Raw genomic sequence first — 24,047 nt, forward strand, 5'->3', positions numbered from 1 at the left:
ATTTAAGTTCCCCTTAAATGCATCTCTGCTATTTACCTCAACTACTCAGAGTGGTAATGGAGTGCAGATTGCAAGCTAAGTGTGGAGAATTGAGTTTGGTGAGTGGGGATTTTAAGTGTTGTTGGCTTTATAAAAGTCTGGTCTGCAGTTAGCATTTACTGGGATTTGCACTCTAGATAAAGTTGGGTTAAGAAAGTAAAGTAAGTTTCTTACAGTCTTAGGTTAAAAGACATTAGTGAACCAACAATCTGGTCATGTCATGGTCATCATTACTGATACTAGCATTTTAATTCCAGATTTATTTAATTGAATTTAAATTTTCCAGCAGTCATGGTGGGATTTGAACTCTATCATTAGTCTAGGCCTCAGAATTACTTGTTCAGAAATATAACAACTATGTTACCATACCCCTAATACAAGTGGACCTAAAGAAAAGCGCAACTTGAAGAACTTCCTGAATCAGTGTAATCAGCAGAATCACACAATTTTGAACTTGTAGCCAGTTTTGTGGGCAGGGCATGATCTGGCTGAATTGAATCTTAAACCAGCATAAAAGATCATGGAAAACTCACACATAAATGATTTTGGGCATAACTCACTTACTTGTAAAATTCCCAAGTCTTTTGCCCGAGTTCGGCTGATTTTGCCTATATTCCGCTGATATTACTGGCTTAAACCCACAGAATAATATATTGGGCTGGATGTTACGGTCAGCGGCGAAGCAACAGTGCTCACCTCTGACCTCGAAGAAAGCTGCCCAAAAAGATCTAGCGATCTCTGTGCTGTAGATTTCCTCTTTCCCGATGTCAGTTTGAATATGGCACTAAGTCAAGGGGGTTTCCAGGTGTCCAGCAACAGTGATGTTAACAAACAGGTTAAGCAGCCAATCACGTTGAAGTATTCTCACAGCGAATCAGGAAGTTAAAAAAACTACTGAATTCCTTCACTTTTAATTTTTCACTTTTACAGATAGCGAAATAAATGATTGAGACATGCACATGGGATTAAGGTAGAATCTAAAATATCATAAATTGAAAAAAATGTGGAACTTTTTTACCATAATGGAGAAATTTGACATTCAATACATACAAAATTATGTTATCAGGGCCAGTGAGGCTGTTTAGCGATAATTATGAAATTAATACACCGTTAAAAATCCTGTTAGACCTCATTCAACAAGTGTAACATTTTCAAGGATTTGTACAATGAGACTAAGAGCTTAAAAGTGGAAGTTCTCATTACTTCAACGATTTCCAATTGATTGGGTCCTGCATTACAACAGTGACTACACTTCAAAAGTACTTCATTGATTTGAAAGCACTTTGGGGCATCCTGTGGTTGTGAAAGGTGTTATATAAATGCTGGTCTTTTATTGCAGTCTGGGGAGACCTCAATAGCGCACCCTCTGCTTGCTGTCAGTTTCAAAGGAGTAAGGATGACTAATTCTGACAGTTATGCCAACATTACTACTGAAAAATCCAGGCCATTAAAAATAGTGTATCTGCATGTCCAGGGATTACAATTCAGATGCCATACTTTATTACAGATGCAAAACAATCTTAATGTAATATGCCTCTTATCTGAAATCTAAAAGTAATTAACACACTCAAAACTTCATAGTTCCTTATCAAAACAACAATTAAACTCTGAGTCACCATTGAGTTTATGTTGAACTTTTTAAAAAGCTATTCTGACAGAGATCAAGGCAGGGGACCAGCCCTGGCTCAATGAAGAGTGTAGGAGGGCATGCAAGGAGCAGCACAGGCATACCTAAAAGTAAGGTGTCACCCTGGTGAAGCTACAACACTAGACTACTTGCGTGCCAAACAGTGGAAGCAGCATGTGATAGAGCTGAGCGATCCCACAACCAATTGATCAGATCTAAGTTCTGCAGTCCTACCACATCCAGTCATGAATGGTGGTGGACAATTAAACAACTGGCAGGAGGAGGAGGCTCCACAAATATCCCCATCCTCGATGATGGGGGTGCCCAGCATATCAGTGCAAAAGACAAGGCTGAAGCTTTTGCATCCATCTTCAGCCAGAAGTGCTCAGTGGATGATCCATCTCGACCTCCTCCTGAGTCCCCAGCATCACAGATGCCAGTCTTCAGCCAATCCGATTCAATCCATGTGATATCAAGGTACGGCTGAAAGCATTGGATACTGCAAAGGCTATGGGCCCTAACAACATCCCAGCAATAGTACTGAAGACCTGTGCTCCAGAACTAGCCACGCCCCTAGCCAAGCTGTTCCAGTACAGCAACAACACTGGCATCTACCTGGCAATGTGGAAAACTGCCCAGGTCTGTCTTGTACACAAAAAGCAGGACAAATTCAATCAGGCCTACTACCGCCCTATCAGTCTACTCCCAATCATCAGTAAAGTGATAGAAGATATCATCAACCGTGCTATCAAGCAGCATGTGCTCAAGCTTGTTCACTGATGCTCAGTTTGGGTTCTGCCATGGCCACTCAGCTCCTGACCTCCATACAGCCTTGGTGCAAACATGGACAAAAGAGCTGAACTCCAAAGATGAGGTGAGAGTGACTGCCCTTGACATCAAGGCAGCATTTGACCGAGTATGGAATCAAAGAGCCCTAGCAAAACTGGAGTCAATGGGAATCAGGGAGAAATATCTGGGCTGGTTGGAGTCATACCTAGCACAAAGGAAGATGGTTGTGGTTGTTCGAGGTCAATCATCTCAGTCCCAGGACATCACTGCAGGAGTTCTTCAGGGTAGTGTCTGAGGACCAACCATCTTCAGCTACTTAATCAATTACCTTCCCTCCATCATAAGGTCAGAAGTGGGATGTTCGTTGATGATTGCACAATCTTCAGCACCATTCGCGACTCCTCCAATACTGAAGCAGCTGGCGTCCAGATGCAGCAAGACCTGGCCAATATCCAGGCTTGGGCTGATAAGTGGCAAATAACATTCGCACCACACAAGTGCCAGGCAACGACTATCTCCAACAAGAGAGAATCTAACCATCTCCTCTCGACGTTCAAAGGCATTACCTTCGCTGAACCCCCACTATCAACATCCTGGGGGTGACCGTTTACCAGATACAGAACTGGACCAGCCACATAAATACTGTGGCTACAAGAGCAGGTCAGAGGCTGGGAATTCTGCGGCAAGTAACTCACCTCATGACTCCCCAATGCCTGTCCACTATCTACAAGGCACAAGTCAGGAGTGTGATGGAATACTCTCCACTTGCCTGGATGAGTAGAGCTCCAACAACACTCAAGAAGCTCGACACCATCCAGGACAAAGCAACCCACTTGTTTGGCACCCCATACACTACCTTCAACATTCACTCCCTTCACCACCGACCCTCGGTGGCAGCAGTGTGTACCATCTGCAAGATGCACTGCAGCAACGCACCAAGGATCCTTAGACAGAACCTTCCAAACCCATGACCTCTACCACCGAGAAGGACAAGAGCAGCAGATGCATGGGAACACCGCAACCTGTAAGTCCCCCTCCAAGTCACACACCATCCTGACTTGGAACTATATCGTCATTCCTTCACTGTCGCTGGGTCAAAATCCTGGAATTCCCTTCCTAAGTACACTGTGCGTGTACCTACCCCACATGGACAGCAGTGGTTCGAGAAGGCAGCTCACCACCATGGAATATATGCCTAGTCTACTCAATCTCTCCTCAAAGGACAACCCCCTCATCCAGGAGCCAGTCTAGTGAACCTTCATTACGCTCTGTTTAGGACAAGTATGTCCTTCCTTAGGTATGGAGACCAAAATTGCACACACTACCCCGGCATGGTCTCATGAATTCCCTGCACAATTGTAATGAGACTTCTTTGCTCTCATACTACAATACCTTTGTCACAAAAGCTGATATACTATTTGCCTTCCTACTTGCTTGCTGTACCTGCATGTTAACCTTCTGTCATTCATGTCCAAGGACACACAGGTCCCTCTGAATACAAACATTTCCCAGTCCCTCATCATTCAAAAAATATTCTTTTTATTTTTCCTACCTAAGTGAATAACTTGACACTTCACCACATTGTATTCCATCTGCCATGATCTTGCGCATTCACTCAAACTCTCTCTATCTCTCTGCGGCTTCTTTGCATCCTCCTCACTGCTTACTTTCCCACCTAACTTTGTATTGTCGGCAATCTTAGATACATTACACTCAGTTCCCTCAGTCTAAGTCATGAATGTAGATAATAAATGGCTGAGGCCCAAGTCCTGATCCTTGCAGTACACTGCTAGTTATAACCTTCCAACCTGAAAATGCCCCGTTTATTCCTGCTATCTCCATTAACCAATCCTCAAACCATGCGAATATATTTCCTCCAATCCCATGAGTCATAATTTTATGTCATAACCTCTTGTGTGGTACTTTATCGAATGCTTTTTGAAAATCCAAATATACTACATTCACTGGTTCCCTCTTATTCCTATGAGTTATATCTTCAAAAAACTCTTAACAGATTTGTCAAACACCATTTCCCTTTCATGAATTGCTGAATCATATTATGATTTTCAAACAGCTCTGTTACAGCATTCCTGATAATAGATTCTAGCACAGTGGCACTGCAGCCTCACAGCTCCAGCGACCCGGGTTTGGTTCTGGGTACTGCCTGTGTGGAGTTTGCAAGTTCTCCCTGTGACCGTGTGGGTTTCCGCCTGGTGCTCCGGTTTCCTCCCACAGCCAAAGACTTGCAGGTTGATAGGTAAATTGGCCATTGTAAATTGCCCCGAGTGTAGGTAGGTGGTAGGAGAATTGAGGGAAGGTGGGGATGTGGTAGGGGACATGTGATTAATGTAGGATTAGTATAAATGGGTGGTTGATGGTCAGCACAGACTTGGTCGGCCGAAGGGCCTGTTTCAGTGCTGTATCTCTCTATGACTCTCTCTCTCTATGATTTTGCTTACTACTGATGTCAGGCTACCTGACATATAGTTTCCCATTTTCTCTCTTCCTCCTTTCTTAAATAATGGGTTTATGTTTGCTGCCTTTCACTCCTTCGGAACTGTTGTAGAATCTAAGGAATTCTGGAAGATGAAAACCAATGTATCCGCTATTTCTGCGGCGACCTCTTTTAAAAACCTACATTGCAGGTCCTCAGGTCCAGGGTATTTGTTGTCACTTAATCCATTAATTTCTCCAGTATTATTTCTTTACTTATTTCTGGTTGCTTTAAGTTCCTCATTCTCGCTAGGCCCTTGGTTCCCCATTATTTCCAGAATGTTTTTTGTGACTTCTGCTATGAAGACAGATACAAGGTTTTTGTTCAGTGTCTCTGCCAGTTCCTTATTCCCCACTATAATTTCACCTGTATCTGCCTCTAATGGGCCCACATTTACTTGCACTAATCTCTTCCTATTTACATACTTAGATACTTACATACTAGAAATGTTTGAAATCTGTTTTTACGTTTATTACTAGTCTACTCTCAGTCTATGTTCTCTTTCCTTATCAATTTCTTGGTCCTCCTTTGTTGAATTATAAAATCCTCCCAATCTTCAGGCATACTACTCTTTTTGGTAGCATTATAAGCCTCTTCCTTTCATCTAATACTATCTTTATCTCTTGTTAGCCTCGGTTGGACCATTTTTTCTGTGGGGTTTTTGTGCCTTACAGTAATGTGTATTTGTAGCAAATTATGTTTTAATTCCTTAAATGCAAACTATTACTTGTCTACCAGCATATCTTTTCATGCAGTTTCCCAATATACCTTAGCCACGCGCCCCTCATACCTATGTAGATTGCTTTGTTTAGATTTAAGACCCCAGTTTCGGACTTATCCAATTCACTTTCAAACACAATATAAAATTCTATCATATTATGATTACTCTTCCCTCAAGGCCCCTTTACTACAAGATTATTAATTGACCCTTTCTCGTTGCACAATACTAGATCCAAAATAGCCTGGTCCCTAGTTGGTTCATTGGCATACTTCTAGAAAACTATATTGTATACATTCCATGAATCGGTCCTCCATACTATGGGCTGGATTTTGTGCTGGAGGCAGTGCTCCCGGCACTGGGCCAAATAGGCAGGGGATCCCCGCCTCTGCCTTTTTGCACACAACTCCCCCCACCCACCCACACCAGAGTGATCCTCTGGTCTTTTTAAATCAAAGAATCATGAGCCGGGATCATGGTCCCTTTAAAGACAAGGCTCCCGCCTCCAAGCGCTGCCGACTAATCAGAGGGCCTGCAGCCCAGCAGTATCGACAGCGCCAGAGGGAGCGGTGGCCACTGCTGGTACTGCAGAAGCCTCAGACCCAGGCCCAGTGCTGGAACCCTGGACCAGAGGTAGGCGAGGGGGCGTCGGGGGGGGGAGTGGTCATGCAGTCCAGGAGGAAGGGGGGTCCTGGGGGGGGGGGCGGTAAAGTTGTTTTCGGTGGTGGTCCTCCATGGGCCACAAATTGCCCATGAAGAAGGGATGCCCCCCTCCCAAACCCAGAGGGTGGGTGCCTCATGTTGCAAGATGTCCTCCCTGTGCGGCAGAGGCTCCCCCCCTGCTGCTGGTAAGATCCCAGCGGCGGCAGGAAGAGGCCCTTAATTGGTTGTTAATAGGCCACTTAAGGGCCTCAATTGGCCTCTGGATGGGAAGCCTGTTGGCCTATCCCGCCCCCCCGGGAAGATCGCTTGGCGACTGTCCCTCAGCCTTGCCGGCCTCTCTTGCCACCTGTCATGATTCTCCATGCCCTCCCCCCAACTCTGACCCCGCCTCAGGGAGTTCCATAAAATCCAGCCCTATAACTGCAAATTTGGTTTGTCCAGTCTATATAAAGGTTAAATTCCCCCATGTTTACTGTATTACTCTTTAAAAGCTACTGTTTGGGAGCCTATAACAATACCTACCTATGTTTACTGCCCCTTGCTGTTTTTTAGCTCCACCCAAACTGATTCTATTTCTTGATTTTCTGAGCTAAGATTCTTTCTCTCTACTGTTTTTATCAAATCCTTTATTATCAGGGTGACCCCTCCTCCTTTTCCTATTTGCCTCCCTCTTCTAAATGTTAGGTATCCTGGAATATTTAGTTCCCAAACTTGGTCACTTAGCAACCACGTCTCCGTAATGGTTATTAGATGATAATTTCTATCTGTGTTATTAATTCATCTAATTTGTTGTGAATGTTTTGCGCATTCAAATATAGTGCTTTTAGCTTTGATTTCTATCTAATTTTCCCTGAAGTCACCTTAGTTATTAATGCCCTATTACCTTTGTTACTCTCACTGTCCCTTCCTGACTTACTCTGCTTATTTTTTATCCAAAAACACTGCTCTGCTCTGGAGCCTTGACATTTTCCTTGCTGTTTTTGAATTTACCTTTTCCTGAAACCTCCCACACCCTCTTGCTTAGTTTAATGTCCTGTCTAGTGCCCCGTTATTGGATTCGTCAGGACATCGGTCCCAGCCCAGTTTAAGTGGAATCCGTCCCAATGGAACAGCTCTTTCCCAAGTACTGGTGCTAGTGGCCCATGAAATGAAGCCCTTCCCTAATCTAATACAGCAGGATCAGCTGCTATACAAGTAAATGACTGCAATGTGTTGCCATAACAACAAAAATGGCATACAGTAACGCTTTGAGCAGGGAATTGTTAAACACCATAAGGAAAGTCTGATAGAGAAAACAAGATCGGATGTGGTTTTTGTGTGGGTGGTACTATTTGATTGGGCCAAGTAATGGATCATCTTTCAAACAGAGACCACCTTTAAAATCAAAATGTGTGTGTTCTTGTATAATGTAGTGCTTTAAGGCATAAGTTTAATAGTCAACTAAATAGAGGCATGGCAGGGCGGCTCGGACCCGTGGAGTGCGCATCCTGTTCCATGTCAGAACTCCAGGGCGCTTCTCGTGTCCTGGACAACCACATGTGCAGGAAGTGTCATCAACAGCAACAGCTGGCGTCACTGCAGCATATCCGCGATGTTGAGAGTTTTGTGGATAGTATGTTTATAGATGTAGTCACTGCATAGCTTAAGGCTGTGCAGCCAGAGAGGCAATGGGTGACTGCCAGGCAGTCAAGGATAACCAGGAAGGTAGTGCAGGAGTTCCTTGAATGCATCTCGCTCTCCAACCAAAATTGAATTCTGAATACTGGTGAGAGTAATGGTTCCTTTGGGGATTGTAGCCAGAGCCAAGTCCATGGCACCATGGCTGACTCAGCTGTATGGAGTGGGGGGAGGGGGCAAGAGGAAGACAGGGAAATCAATAATGAAAGAGGATTCAGTTGTTAGGGGAACAGACAGGCATTTCTGCAGCCGCAGACATGAATTCAGGATGATATATTGCCTCCCCGGTGCCAGGGTCAAGGATATCATTGAACGGCTGCAGAGCACTTTGAGGGAGGAGGGTGAATGGCCAATGGTTGTGGTCCATATCAGTACAATGACATAGTTAAAATGATAAGGTCCTGAGAGCAGAGTTTAGGGAACTAGGAAAGAAACTAGCAAGTAGCACCTAAAAGGTAGTTATCTCTGGATTATTCCCAGTGCCATGCACTAGTGAGTACAAAACTGGGAGGCCGGAGCAGATGCATGAATGGCTGGAAAGATGGTGCAGGAGGAAGGGATTTAGATTCCTGGGACATTAGGACTGGTTCTGGGGAGATAGGGACCTGTACAGGCCAGACGGGTTGCACCTGAACAGAGCCGTGACCAATATCCTTGTGGGGCAATTTGCTAGTGCCATTGGGGAGGGTTTAAACTAACTTGGCATGGGTGTGGGAACCAGGAGTTAATATTAGCGAGAATTGGGAGAGTCAGATAGCATGAGACTAGAAAATAATAAGGTATTAGATGGAGTCAGAGTAAGAGTGAATGAAATAAGTTCCACATTAAGTTTACTGTGCATGTATGTGAATGCGTAGAGTGATGTAAATAAGGTTGGTGAGCTGCAGAGGCGCAGATAGCAATGTGAAAGTATGATGTCTTGGCAATAACTGAGACGATGTTCACAGAAGGGCAGGACTGGATACTAAATATTCCTAGATACCAGGTGTTCAGGAAAGATAGGGAAGGAAAGAAAAGAGGAGGGGTAGCAGTACTGATTAAGAAGAGCATTACAGTGCCAACTGTGTAACAGCCTGACAACCAAATTTTTCTGCAGCACCTGTGGAAGAGCCTGTCACTCTAGAATTGGCCTTTATAGCCACTCCAGGCGCTGCTCCACACACCACTGACCACCTCCAGGCGCTTACCCATTGTCTCTCAAGATAAGGAGGCCAAAGATAAGACAGTGCTGGAGAGAGAGGATGTCCGGAGAGGTCAAGAACAGAATCTATCTAATTGGAGCAACGAAACAAAAGAGGTACCATTACACTACTGGGTGTATTTGATAGTACACCATCTAGTGGGAAAGATATAGAGGAACAAATTTTCAAGGAAATTACAGAGAGGTGCAAGACTTATAGAGTAGCTATAATGGGGGGGGCTTTAATTATCCAAAAATAGACTTGGATAGTAATAGTATAAAGGGATGAGTTTATGAAGTGTATTCAAGAAAATTTTCTCGATCAGTATATTTTTGGCCTAATGAGGAAGGAGGCACTGCTGGATCTGTTTTTTTGGGAATGAGGTGGATCAAGTATATGTAGGAGAAATTTTTAGGGGACTGCATTCATAGTATCATAAGGTTTAGGTTAGCTATGGAAAAAGACAAGGACCAATCCTGAGTAAAAATAAATTATTGGGGGGGTTGCAACTTCACTGGGGTGAGACCAGACTTGGTACAGGAAAATTGGAATCAAAGATTGGCCGGTAAAACCATAGCAGAACAATGAGCTGCCTTCAAAGAGGAGATAGTTTGGGTACAGTAGAGATACATTCTCATGAGGTGGAAAGGTGGGACAAACAGATCCAGAGCTCCCTGGGTGGTGACATTGATAGAGAGTAAGATAAAGCAGAAAAAGGGTGTGAATGGCAGATGTCATGTGGATAATACAATTGAGAACCAGGCTGAACATAGAAAGTTCAGAGGGGAAGTGAAAAAAGAAATGAGAAGCAAAGACAGAGTATGAGAAGAGACTGGCAGCTAACATATAAGGGAATGCAAAAGTGTTCTTTAGGCATCTAAATAGTCAAAAGGTGGCAAAAGGAGGAGTTGGGCCAAATTAGGGACCAAAAAGGAGATTTATGCATGAAGGCGGGGGCATGGCTAACATCCTGAATGAGTTCCTTGCATCTGTCTTTACCGAGGAAGGAGATGTTGCCCAAGTCATAGTGAAAGAGGAGGTAGTTCAGGTACTAGATGGGCTGAAAATGATATAGAGGAGGTGTTGGAAAAATTGGCTGTGCTTGGCGTTGATAGGTAACCAGGGCCTCGTTAGGTACTGCAGGAAGTAAGAGTGGAAATTGTGGAGGCAATGGCCATAATCATCCAATCCTCCTTAGATATGGAGGTGGTGCCAGAAAGCTGGAGATTTGCAGATGTTACACCTTTGTTCAAAAAAGGGTGCAAGGACAAGCCCAGAAACTACAGGCCAGTCAGTTTAACCTTGGTGGTGGGAAAGCTTTTAGAAATGATCGGGATGAAATTAACAGTTACTTGGAGAAATGTGCATTAATTACGGAAAGCCATCACAGATTTGTTAAGGGCAAATCGTGTTTCATTAACTTGCTTGAGTTTTTTGATGAGGTAGCAAAGAGGGTTGATGAGGGTAATGCAGTTGATGTGGTGTATATGGACTTCCAAAAGGCATTTGATAAATGTCCACTTAATAGGCTTGAGAGCAAAGTTAAAGCCCATGGAATATAAGGGACAGTGGCAGCATGGATTCGAAGTTGGCTGAGTGACAGGAAACAGAGAGTAGTGGTGAATGGTTGTTTTTCAGACTGGAGAAAGGTGTTAAGGGGGTTCCATAGGGCCGGTGTTAGGACCACTGCTTTTCTTGATCTATATTAATGATCTGGACTTCGGTGTACAGGGCACAGTTTCAAAATTTGCAGATGACACAAAACTTGGAAGTATTGTGAACTACAAGAAGGATAGTGATAAACTTTAAGAGGACTTGGACAGGCCGGTGGAATGGGGGGCAGGTGGCAGATGACATTTAATGCAGAGAAGTGTGAAATGATTCTTTTTTGTAGAAAGAACAAGGAGAGGCAATTTAAAATAAAGGGTACAATTCTTAAGAGGTGTGCAGGAGCAGAGGGACCTGGGGATATATGTACACAAATCATTGAAGATGGCAGGGCAGGTTGAGAAAGTGGTAATAAACATACAGGATCCTGGGCTTGTAAATAGGGGATTAGAGTACAAAAGCAAGGCATTTATGATAAACCTGCATAAAACATTGATTTGGCCTTAGCTGGAGTATTGTGTCCAATTCTGGACACCACACTTTGGGAAAGATGTGAAGGCATTACATAGGTTGCAGAAAAGATTCATGAGAATGGTTCCAGGCATGAGGAACTTCAGTTAGATGGATATATTGGAGAAGCTGGATCTGTTCTCTTTGGAGAAGAGAAAGTTAAGTGGAGATTTGATTGAGGTATTCCGAATCATGAGGGGTCTGGACAGAGAAAAAGAGAGAAAAACTGTTTCTTTTGGTGAAAGGGTAAAGAACCAGAGGACACTGATTTAAGGTGATCGGCAAAGAAAACAACAGCGACATGAGGAAAAGCTTTTCTACGCAGTGTGTGCTTAGTATCTGGAATGTACTACCTGAGAGCATGATGGAGGTAGATTCAATTGTGGCTTTCAAAAGAGAATTAGATAATTATCTGAAACAAAAAATTTGCAGGCTATGGGGAAAAGGCATTGGAGTGGGATTAGGGGAGTTGCTCTTTCAGAGAACCGGCATGGACACGACAGGCTGAATGGCCTCCTTCTGTGGTGTAACTATTCTGTGATTCTATGACTTCCATTTTACACCACTATATTTTGACTTCCCGGTTCCCCAGTCACCTTTGCAATTCCTAAGGGTTTTGCTTTGTAAACAACAGATCTGTTTTGTTCAATCCTGTCCACATCCACAGTGAATAAGTAAATTTTTATTCAGGCCTTTGATTTTTCTGTGTGATGCTCTCAATTTTTCTGTGCGACTTTGTACTTGCATTCAACAATGACAACTTGCACTTAAGAAGGACCTTTAATGTCATGGATGAGAGCAGCTCCAACAACTCTCAAGACTCTCGACATCATCCAGGACAAAGCAGCCCACTTGATCGGCACCCCATCCACACCCTTAAACTTTCATCCCCTCCACCACTGATGCACAATGGCAGCAATATGTACCATCCACAAGATGCACTGCAGCAACTTGCCAAGGCTCCTTCGACAGTAGTTTCTAAACCCACAACCTCCAATACCGAGAAGAACAAGGGCAGAAGACACATGGGAACACCACCACCTGCAAGTTTCCCTCCAAGCCACAAACCATCCTGACTTGGAACTATATCGCCATTCCTTCTTTTCACTGGGTCAAGATCCTGGAACTCCCTTCCTAACAGCTCTGTGGGTGTACCTATACCACATGGACTGCACCAGTTGAAGAAGGCAGCTCTCCACCACCTTCTCAAGGGCAATTAGGGATGGACAACAAATGGTGGTGTAACCAATGATATTCACCTCCCATGAACAAATTTTTAAAAATGTAGTGTAATATTGTAACCTGTTTTGCAAAGGACAGTTAAACAGTTGAAGAGGTATTTCCTGAGGGAGGTTTTGCAAGTGGAGAAAGATGTTTCAAGATGGAGGAGGGACAATACAATATAAGAGAATAGTGCGGTTGATTGTCGAAGACAGGAGAGAATGAGAATTGATAAGGTGCTGCAGTCACATAGACAGTCGGTGGCTTTGACCAGGACTGTCTTGGTGCCATGAGTGAGAATGAAACTGGATTGATGGGAGAGTTGGCACAGGGATGTTCAACATTTATGCAATTAATATCCTTAAGTGTGGGAGAAAATTAGAATTGCGTTGGTAGTTTGAGACAATGGAGAGGTCCATAATGGGCTTCCTAAGCAGTGAAATTGATAACATCGATATGAAGGGGATAATGTGGTAAGCTTTGGGTCAAGTAGAGATTGTTAAATAATGAGTAGCAAGGACAGCAAGGGATCAGATAGAGGATTTTCTGGAGAATGCGAATCAGATGAAGGTTGAGAGGAAGAACTTACAAAATAGTCCATGGTGGGAATGCAAAGGGTTGTTACAAACCAGAGACAGTAGATGAATGAGGCAGCTGAGCAAATTGTCTCAGTATTGGAGATGAAGAAATTCCTGAGCTGATTAAACTTGGTGTCAGAGATGAGGATGGAGAAGCAAGGGCAGAAGTCAAAGGATATGAATTGCGATGGAGAAAAGGAATTTGGTTTAATTGGCGGATTTATCCATTAGAAGAGCAGCAATGTTACTTGAGGTGGGCAAGTTAGATCTTGTCATTTATGTTGAAAAATGATTTGAGATTGTGTAGATAGGTATTGTAAAGGGAAATGGCAAGGGAGTATGACCATAATTACCTGGTGAAGATAAGGGCTTTGAGGGCAGAAACGAGGGCTGTTGTTGAACAGGCTGTTAGAGAGAGCTATATTTTGGAAGACTGACTGAGCAGAATGGGGATAAGATTTTAGTAAGGAAATCACCAGTGGGTGTGGGAGAGCTTGGGTGGGTGATAGATAATGAAGACTTTGAAGGACAGCCAAGAGGGGTAGTAGATTGTGAGATGCTCAGACAGAACCAATGGAATAAGGGAACTTGAAGATGAGAGTCATGGTGTTTGAGTGGGAAATGATTGTAATGTGTAGTTAGGTGACACAGATTGCAGCTTTGACAAAGGGCAAAGAATCACGATCAGTGAGCTAGGTTTCAGTTAGACCCAATCATTCGTACGACTTTCCTATTCTGCTCTTCTTCTTTGAACAAATAAAAGTGTGCCCTCTTCTGACATTTGTATTAATCGCCTAGACCACAGCAGCAGGGTAAGCTACTTTGTGGACAACACCATGGATTTTAGCCATATTAGTTCCTGATTGATTCACCCAGGCAGTTTTATGGAGATTATATGCAGCAGGAGGCCAGAAGAATTAATGAGATGTTCTGGGAATCTAGTTCTCAGCACGCAGTACTGGCATTGCTATGATGCCACAGGGAGGTATTTCATTCCCTTGTGTAACAGAATCATCTATTTATCTTTGGATTAATGTGCTGAGCCTTCCTTTGTCTGACTGATGCTGTGGTGTACAAAACTGTGGCTAAGCAGGAACCACTGGAGGCACTATTTCTGACTGTTCAGAACCGACTTTCTGCATTCATAATTTATGCAGACACTTGCCTTTCATAAAAATTGCTGAAACTCAAGATTTATAAACCAATCAAAGAAATCTTTGCAATGCAGTTTAATGATGCCACTGATGAAGTCAGTGTGAAAGAGTATTGAATTTTTCAGTAGGAAAATAACGAATGAGGTTCTAGCATCTGGGTGAAGGAGAGGATCTTAAACTGACAAGAGTCTCTTTGGTTGTATACTTCCCTTACCCAGGTAGTGGAATCCAACTTCGTGACAATCAAAGGTTTCTTCACATTTGTATGTGAATGTGGTTACTGTCATTGTAATAATTTTGTCTCAAAAATCGTGAATTGCTAATTTGTGGCAGGTCCCTCCGTGAAGGACATTAGTGAGCCAGTTGGATTCTTTTCAACAATCCAGCAGTTTTCCTGATAATGTTTCTAGTGCCAGCCTAAAAATTACCAATTTTATTGAAATCACTTTCACAATTTGCCATGGTGAGATTTATATTCGTGGGCATCTAGATCAGTTTAGACACCAGCCAAGTTGCTCCAGATGGTCTGGTTGGAGGTGAGAATGATGTCTGGCAGCACCCGCTGGATTTAATGTGGAGGCAGGAGGGATATTCCTGCTTCTAACAGTTCCAAAATAAGATAAGTGGAAACTTCAAACTTAGCTTTTGTGTTGGGCAGCTTCCAGTGGTCCTGCTAAGGTTTGAGTGCTTGGCTGCTGAAGGAACGAGCTACAACTTGCACAACACATGCTGCGATCATTTGCAATTAAATTTCGCAATGTAGCCTAAACCAGGAGTAAGGCTCCAATTTGCAGATGCTAATGCCTATGGAAGAGCCCTAACCATTTAAAAAAAATTTTCACGGTATGTGGGCATTGCCACCAAGGTCAGCATTTATTGCCCATCCTTAATTGCCCTTGAGAAGGTGGTGGTGAGCTTCTTGAGTGTTTACGGAGCTGCATTAATCCAGGCCAATGGAGAGTATTCCATCACACTCCTGACTTGTGCCTTTATAGATGGTGGAAAGGCTTTGGGAGTCAGGAGTCACTCACCACAGAATATCCAGCCTCTGACCTGCTGTTGCAGTCACAGTATTTACATAGCTGGTCCAATTAAGTTTCTGGTAAATGGTGACCCCCCAGGATGTTAATCGTCGGATATTCAATCATGTTAATACCAATGAATGTCAAGAGGGGGTGGTTAGACTTGCGCTTGTTGGAGATAGTCATTGCCTGGCACTTGAATGGCGCAAATGTTACTTGCCACTTATCAGCCCAAGCCTGAATGTTGTCCAGGTCTTGTTGCATGTGGGCACGGACATCTTCATTATCTGAAGAATTGGGAATGGGATTGAACACTGCAATCATCAGCAAACATCCATGCGTCTGATCTTATGATGAAGGGTAGGTCATTGATGAAGATGGTTGCGCCTAGGACATTGCCCTGAGGAACTCCTGCAGTGATGTCCTAGGACTCAGGTGATTGGCCTCCAACAATCACAACCACAAAACCTTTGTGCTAGGTATGACTCCAACTAGTGGAGCGTTTTCCCCCGATTCCCATTGACTTCAATTTTACTAGGGCTCCTTGATGCCACACTCGGTCAAATGCTGCCTTGATGTCAAGGGCAGTCACTCTCATCTCATCTCTTGAGTTCAGGTCTTTTGTTCATGTTTGGAACAAGGCTATACTGAGTTCTGGAGCTGATTGGCCCTGATGGAACCCAAACAGCATCGGTGAGCAGGTTATTGATGAGTACGTGCCACTTGATAGCACTGTTGGTGACCTCATCCATCACTTTGCTGCTGATTGAGAGTAGGCTGATTGGGCAGTAATTGGCCAGATTGAATTTTTCCTGCTTCTTGTGGACAGGACGTGCCCGGACAATTTTCTACTTTTTCAGGTAGATGCCAATATTGTAGTTGCACTGGTTCAGCTTGGCTCGAAGCGAGACTAATTCTGGAGCACAAGCCTTCAGCACTGCAGCCAAGATGTTTTCAGGGCTCATAGTCCCTGCTGTATCCAATGTGTTCAGACTTTTCTTGATATCACTTGGTGTGAATTGAATTGGTGAGAGACTGTCATCTATGATGGTGGGGACCTCAGGAGGCGGCCAAAAGGGATCATCCACTCAGCACTTCTGGCTGAAGATGGTTGCAACCACTTCAGTCTTGTCTTTGTCACTCAATTTGGCATGCTACATACTTCTGGCATGCAATGAATATCTCCCATTGGTGCTTGTTTTATGTCAGTTTCTTAACCAGAGTCTCTGGTTTGTTAGTCTATTACCATAATCATGAGGTTACCATACTTCACCACAGGCACATTAAAATATTTTTTTAAAGCTCTGTTTTGTTTTAAGGTCAGAGTTCATTGAAACAATATTCTGTATGTTCAACATTCAGTGTTTGTGGGGCAGCATACTGGCCCCTGATCCTGCAAGTGATAGGATATAACTTGCACTCTCTGAAGTAACCATGAACATTTTTAGCTTTGACTGCAGCCTGAGAAAGGTAGGGAGTGAAGGACAACCATCTTCTGAGATGAAAAGAAACAAGAATTACCATGGAGTAATTGCCATTTCACAACCTCTGGCTGTTGAGGTGACAATAGTATCCTGCATTGGTTATGGGAATGTTGTCAAGTCTATTTTAATATCTTCACCTTTGGTCTTCTTACAGACTAATGCATCAGAGTATGTGCCTTTTCTGAAAGGAAAAGGTATGTGTGGAATTGAGTGGCACAGCTCATTCTATAAAGGTTTTTCTTGCTCCCATCCAAGATGAACAGAGAAGTCCTGCAGCACCACAACAGAGTTACAGGAAAAAATAATCAAGCTCAAACTGTCTTACTGATCAATGTGATTATTTATCTCAGGATGGCCATTGCTTTAGTCACCCCTTTGTGTTCTCAAAACTGATTCAATCCTGTCTACCAAAAATAGTTCAGTAATCCTTATACAGTCTTAATGTTAGATTCAAAAACCATACTACACATCCTCAAACCTTATCACAGAACAATTGAATCTTTGTCTATCCATTCTGATTATCTGCCCCTAATCTGAAATATTTGGTTAATTTAACCTTCTTGCCCATTTGCTTAATCAGGGACACCTGTGACTATTTATTTGGAGCCCAGATTGATGCCAACATTCACTCCCTATTGTCCTAGTGCCCTATAAGATTGGGAGTAGATGTACACTTTTTAACATCAAGGATTAACAGCTACTCATTGAAAGACGATTGAAAGAGGGAACCAGATCTGACGATGTTACTCTATTGCAATATTTTGTATAATAGGCACATTAATTTACATGCTGAAAGGTTGTGTGTGTTACTTTTTTTTATATATGAAAATGAACATCAAAGGTACTTGTGCATATATATAAGTGCACAATTCCATGTGACATGCACTTGTTTCCATGGTTTCTGTTGCAGCCAGTTCTAGATATATGAAGTTCCTCTCTGCAGCTCAGTGTGAAGATGTGGATTTTAAGAGAAAAGCTTAAATTATGGGCTAGTTATTTAACGATTAGTGATTGGAGTTCAATATGTGAATTCATACCAGCAGTACAACTGTTCATAAGATGATAAGAAATAGGAGCAGGAGTAGGCCATTCAGCCCTTTGAGCCTGCTCCGCCATTCAATAAGATTGTGGTTGATCTGATTGTAGCCTTAACTCCACTTTCCTGTCAGCCCCCGCCTCCCCCCCCCCCCCCCCATAACCCTCGACTCCCTTGTAGATTAAAAATGCATCTAACTCAGCTTTGAATATATTCAATGACCCAGGCTCTACTGTTCTCGGGGGAATAGAATTCCAAAGATTAACAACCTTCTGAGAGAAGAACTTCCTCCTCATCTCCATCTTAAATGGGAGACCCCTTATTTTGAAACTGTGTCCCCTAGTTCTAGATTCTCTCACAAGGGGAAATATCCTGTCAGCATCTTGTCTGTCAAGTGCCCTCAGAATCTTTATATGTTTCAATAAATCATCTCTCATTCTTCTAAACTCCATTGAGTATAGGCCCAACCTGCTCAACCTTCCCTCATAAGACAACCCCTTCATTCCAGGTGTCAGCCTAATGAACCTTCTCTGAACTGCTTCCAATGCAAGTATATCCCTCCTTAAATAAGGAGACCAAAACTGTACACATACTCAAGTTGTAGTCTCACTAATGCCCTGCACAGCTGTAGCAGGTCTTCCCTACTTTTATACTCCATCCCCCTTGCAATAAATGCCAACATTCCATTTGCCTTCCTAATTATTTGCTGTACCAGCATGTGAACTTTTTGTGATTCATGGACAAGGACACCCAGATCCCTTTGACCCACAGCATTCTGTAGCCTCTCTCATTTAAATAATCTGCTTTTCTATTCTTCCCACCAAAATGGACAACCTCACATTTTTGCACATTATACGCCATCTGCCAAACTTTTGCCCACTCACTTAACTTATCTATATCTCTTTGGACCACCTCCAGGCGCTTACCCATTGTCTCTCGAGATAAGGAGGCCAAAGAAGATCTCTTTGGAAACATTTTGTTTCCTCCTCACAACTTATTTTCCTACCTATCTTTGTATCATCTGCAAATTTTGTTACAATACTTTTGGTCCTTCATCCAATTCGTTTATGTAGATTGTAAATAGTGAGGCCCCAGCACTGATCCCTGTGACACTCCAGTAGTTACAGTTTGCCATCCTGAAAATACCGCATTTATCCCGATTCTCTCTTTCCTGTTAGTTAGCCAGTCTTCTATCCCTGCTAATATATTACCCCAACACCATGAGCTCTTATCTTTTGTAGTAACCGTTTATGTGGCACCTTATCGAATGCATTTTGGAAATCTAAATATGCTACATCTACTGTTTTCCCTTTATCCACCCTGCTTGTTACATCCTCAAAGAACTCTTAATAAATTTATCAAACACAGGTTCCCTTTCATAAAACCATGTCGACTCCTCCTGATTGCATTATGATTTTCTAAATGACCACAATATGGAAATAAATTGTACATAGGAACAGGAGAAGGTCATTCAGTCCCTAGACCATGCTTTGCTATCCACCTAGATCATGGCTGATCTGTATCTTCACTCCATCTACCTGCCTTGGTTCCATAACCCTTAATACCTTTTACTAACTGTTACTTATAGGTGGGAGGGGCGTGGGTGGTTCCCACTGTTCACCTTCCAAATGACCGCAATCGTGTTTTGTAAAAATGGTACTTCAGCCCCTGAGTGTCCTTAGCATCAAATAAATGGACAAGTTACAGGTTTTTTCACAGGTTAAAAAAATAACTATTTTTTTAAAAATCCCGAAATGATCGCAACACCACTCCCACATACATACACCCACACATACATACACAAGAATAGATAGATCGAGAGAAAAGCATAAGAGGTCATGTAAAGTCCCAAAATAAGTATTTGTGGTTTACAGAAGAGTCTTCTCAGGAGGAAAAATCTTTTTTTTAAAGTTGCAAACCTAGTTATTCATAGTCTTGAATTTGCGGCTGTATTGTAGAGCTCTGCTGGGTAAACTACAGCCCAAATCTGAGGGTGTGTAGTTTGCTACCTTCACAGATGGTGGACTGGGGAATCTCCCTGCTCAGCACAGTGGGGAACGTCTTCGCTCGAGTCGCTTTAAACAGGCTCCAGAAGCTGGCTGAGCGTGTCTACCCTGAGGCACAGTGTGTGGCTTTCGAGCAGAGAGATTCACCATTGACATGCTGTTCTCCCTTCGCCAGCTACAGAAGAAATGCCGTGAACAACAGATGCCCCTCTACGTTGCTTTCATTGATCTCACCAAAGCCTTTGACCTCGTCAGCAGACGTGGTCTCTTCAGACTACTAGCAAAGATTGGATGTCCATCAAAGTTACTAAGTATCATCACCTCATTCCATGACAATATGAAAGGCACAATTCAGCATAGTGGTGCCTCATCAGACCCCTTTCCTATCCTGAGTGGCGTGAAACAGGGCTGTATACCCGCACCTACACTGTTTGGGATCTTCTTCTCCCTGCTGCTCTCACATGCGTTCAAGTCTTCAGAAGAAGGAATTTTCCTCCACACAAGATCAGGTGGCAGGTTGTTCAACCTTGCCCGTCTAAGCGAAGACCAAAGTACGGAAAGTCCTCATCAGGGAACTCCTCTTTGCTGACGATGCTGCATTAACATCCCGCACTGAAGAGTGTCTGCAGAGAATCATCGACAGGATTGTGGCTGCCTGCAATGAATTTGGCCTAACCATCAGCCTCAAGAAAACAAACATCATGGGACAGGACGTCAGAAATGCTCCATCCATCAATATCGGCGACCATGCTCTGGAATTGGTTCAAGAGTTCACTTACCTAGGCTCAACTATTACCAGTAACCTGTCTCTCGATGCAGAAATCAACAAGCGCATGGGAAAGGCTTCCACTGCTATGTCCAGACTGGCCAAGAGAGTGTGGGAAAATGGCGCACTGACATGGAACACAAAGGTCCGAGTGTATCAAGCCTGTGTCCTCAGTACCTTGCTATACAGCAGCGAGGCCTGGACAACGTATGTCAGCCAAGAGCAACGTCTCAATTCATTCCATTTTCGCTGCCTGCGGAGAATCCTTGGCATCAGGTGGCAGGACCGTATCTCCAACACAGACGTCCTCGAGGCGGCCAACATCCCCAGCATATACACCCTACTGAGCCAGCGGCGCTTGAGATGGCTTGACCATGTGAGCCGCATGGAAGACGGCAGGATCCCCAAGGACACATTGTATAGCGTGCTCGTCACTGGTATCAGACCCACCGGCCGTCCATGTCTCCGCTTTAAAGACGTCTGCAAATGCGACATGAAGTCCTGTGACATTGACCACAAGTCGTGGGAGTCAGTTGCCAGCGATCGCCAGAGCTGGTGGGCAGCTATAATGGCGGGGCTGAAGTGTGGCGAGTCAAAGAGACTTAGCAGTTGGCAGGAAAAAAGACAGAAGCGCAAGGGGAGAGCCAACTGTTTAACATTCCCGACAACCAATTTTATCTGCAGCACCTGTGGACAAGTGTGTCACTCTAGACTTGGCCTTTATAGCCACTCCAGGCGCTGCTTCACAAACCACTGACCACCTCCAGGCGCTTACCCATTGTCTCTCAAGACAAGGAGGCCAAAGAAGAAGAAGAAGATACAAAGTCACTTTGTGACTTTGATTGATGTCTCTGCTATGGTGGCTGTTCGTGGTTATCAGGGTTCTTCTCTTGCCTGCTGGATCCTTCTCACAGGCTTTCTGTGATGTTGGCTTGATCTCCCCTCTCTCTCTCTCTCTCTCTCTCCAGAGAGCTACGTTTTAAGGTAAAAAAAATCTGTCGCATTAGCTTCTGTTAGGAGACACATGGTCCTCTCCTCTGTTGTTACCACACAATGGCCAGGATATGATAACCATGGCCATTGTTTGATGTTTGAATGGGAATCATTCTGTTACGATGTTGCTGCTGCACACCTTATTCCTGATTTGGCTAAGAGCCAGACTGTCTCCAGCATCCTCTGTTAATCCATTCAAGTCGATCAGAGTTAGAAATATGGAAAGCTTTCCTTTATTGGCCGAGGTTTAGAATACAAAAGCAGGGATGTAATGCTGGAACTGTATAAAACACTGGTTAGGCCACAGCTGGAGTACTGCGTACAGTTCTGGTCACATTACAGAAAGGACATAATTGCTCTGGAGAGGGTACAGAGGAGATTTACAAGAATGTTGCCAGGGCTCGAAAGTTGCAGCTATGAGGAAAGATTGCATAGGCTAGGGTTGTTTTCCTTAGAACTGAGAATGCTGAGGGGTGACTTAATTGAGGTGTACAAAATTATGAGGGGCCTAGATAGAGTAGACAGGAAGGACCTGTTTCCCCTAGCGCAGAGGTCAGTTACCAGGGGACACAGATTTAAGGTGATTGGTAGAAGGATTAGAAGGGACATGAGGAAATCTTTTTCACCCAGAGGGTGGTGGGTGTCTGGAATTCACTGCCTGGAAAGGTGGTGGAGGCAGAAACCCTCAAATTTTTTAAAAGGTACCTGGACATGCACCTGAAGTGCTGTAACCTGCAAGGCTATGGACCAGGTGCTGGAAGGTGGGATTAGATTGGGCGGCTAGTTTTTTCGGCTGGCACGGACACAACGGGTTGAATGGCCTCCTTCTGTGCCGTAATGTTTCTATGGTTCTGTGGTTCTATTTGCAGTCGCTCCTTTCAATTTCTAAGGGGTTCTCCCCAGAGCTATTTCATACGAGGTTAACAAGCCTTGTCCTGGCAGATGAGTTTGTGGATTTCCAGTACAGGAGGGGTCCCATGGCTGCTACTCCATTTTTACTGTATTTAAGTGTCTGTGTTCTTGTGATTTCGTTAACAGTTGACTCTTTAAAATTCATAGTTCTTCCATTTCATTCTTTATTTCATCACGGCTCCTTCCGTGCATGACACGAGCAAAAATCTGAAATAAAAACAAGAAATGCTGGAAATACTCCAGGTCTGGCAGCATCTGTGCAGAGAGAAGCAGAGTTAACGTTTCAGGTCAGTGACCCTTCTTCAGAACTGAAAAATATTAGAAATGTAAAAGATTTTAAGCAAGTAAAGCGGGGTTGGGGCACGAGATAACAAAGGTGAAGGTGTTGATAGGACAGGGTCACAGAGAATAACTGACCAGAGGGTCATGGAACAAAGGCGAATGGTATGTTAATGGTGGGCTGAAAGACAAAGTGTTAGTACAGAGAGGGAGTGAATGACTGTAAAGTATAGAGCACTCCAATCACAAACATAAAAAAATTTATAAAAACCAAAACAGTGGGTTAGCACAGTGGAAACAAACTAAACAAACTGAAAAAGCTAAAATAAAATAACCAAATAAAAAAGGGAAAAGAAAAAATAACTAAGCATAAAAAGGGGGACCTGTCATGCTCTGAAATTATTGAACTCAATGTTCAGTCTGGCAGGCTGCAGTGTGCCTAATCGGTAAATGAGATGCTGTTCCTCGAGCTTGCGTTGATGTTTGTTGGAACACTGCAGCAATCACAGGACAGAGATGTGAGCATGAGAGCAGGGGGGAGTGTTGAAATGGCCAGCAACTGGAATGCTTACGGACTGAGTGGAGGTGTTCCGCAAAGCGGTCACCCAATCTGCGTTTGGTCTCCCCAATGCAGAGGAGACCACGTTGAAACCAGCGAATACCGTATACTAGGAGGTAAATTGGCAGGTATTACACCTCCTGCGATTGCAGGGGAAAATGTCGTGGCAAGGGGATGAGGTGGTGGGGGTAATGGAACAGTGGACAAGGGTGTCGTGGAGGCAATGATCCCTTCGGAATGCTGAGAGGGGAAGGGAGGGGAAGATGAGTTTGGTAGTGGCATCACGCTGGATGTGGCGGAAGTGGCAGAGGATGATCCTTTGGATCTGGAGGCTGGTGGGGTGGAAAGTAAGGACAAGGGGAACCCTATCACGGTTCTGGGAGGGAGGGGAAGGAGTGATGGTAGAGGTGCAGGAAATGGGCCGGACACAGTGGGGGGGGAGTCCTTGGCTGAGGAAAAAGGAAGACATATCAGAAGCACTGTCGTGGAAGGTCTCATCATCAGAGCAGATGCGTCGGAGAAGGAGAAACTGGGAGAATGGAATGGAGTCCTTACAGGAGGCAGGGTGTGAAGAAATATAGTCGAGGTAGCTGTGGGAGTCGGTGGGTTTATAATGAATAGTCGTAGACAGCCTATCCCCAGAGATGGAGGCAGAGAAGTCGAGGAAGGGAAGGGAAGTGTCGGAGATGGACTATGTGAAGGTGAGAGAAGGGTGGAAATTAGAAGCAAAG

General features: G+C 43.8%; 1 protein-coding gene across 3 annotated transcripts in view; it reads left to right on the top strand.

Moving 5' to 3' along the window:
• The window catches only part of LOC137369635 (cAMP-regulated phosphoprotein 21-like), a 758,358-nt gene that overhangs the window by 392,818 nt on the left and 341,493 nt on the right, over positions 1-24,047 (top strand). Inside the window, exon 1 of one of the 3 annotated variants that reach the window (XM_068030968.1) lies at positions 9,238-9,304. The exons of the other annotated variants lie outside the window; for them this stretch is intronic. The gene's annotated coding sequence lies outside the window, so the exon portion shown is untranslated. Of the gene's footprint in view, positions 1-9,237; positions 9,305-24,047 lie in introns of those variants that run through there. 3 annotated transcript variants of the gene reach the window in all.

This window comes from Heterodontus francisci, chromosome 5 (genome assembly GCF_036365525.1).
Source record: "Heterodontus francisci isolate sHetFra1 chromosome 5, sHetFra1.hap1, whole genome shotgun sequence".
NCBI lineage: Eukaryota > Metazoa > Chordata > Chondrichthyes > Heterodontiformes > Heterodontidae > Heterodontus > Heterodontus francisci.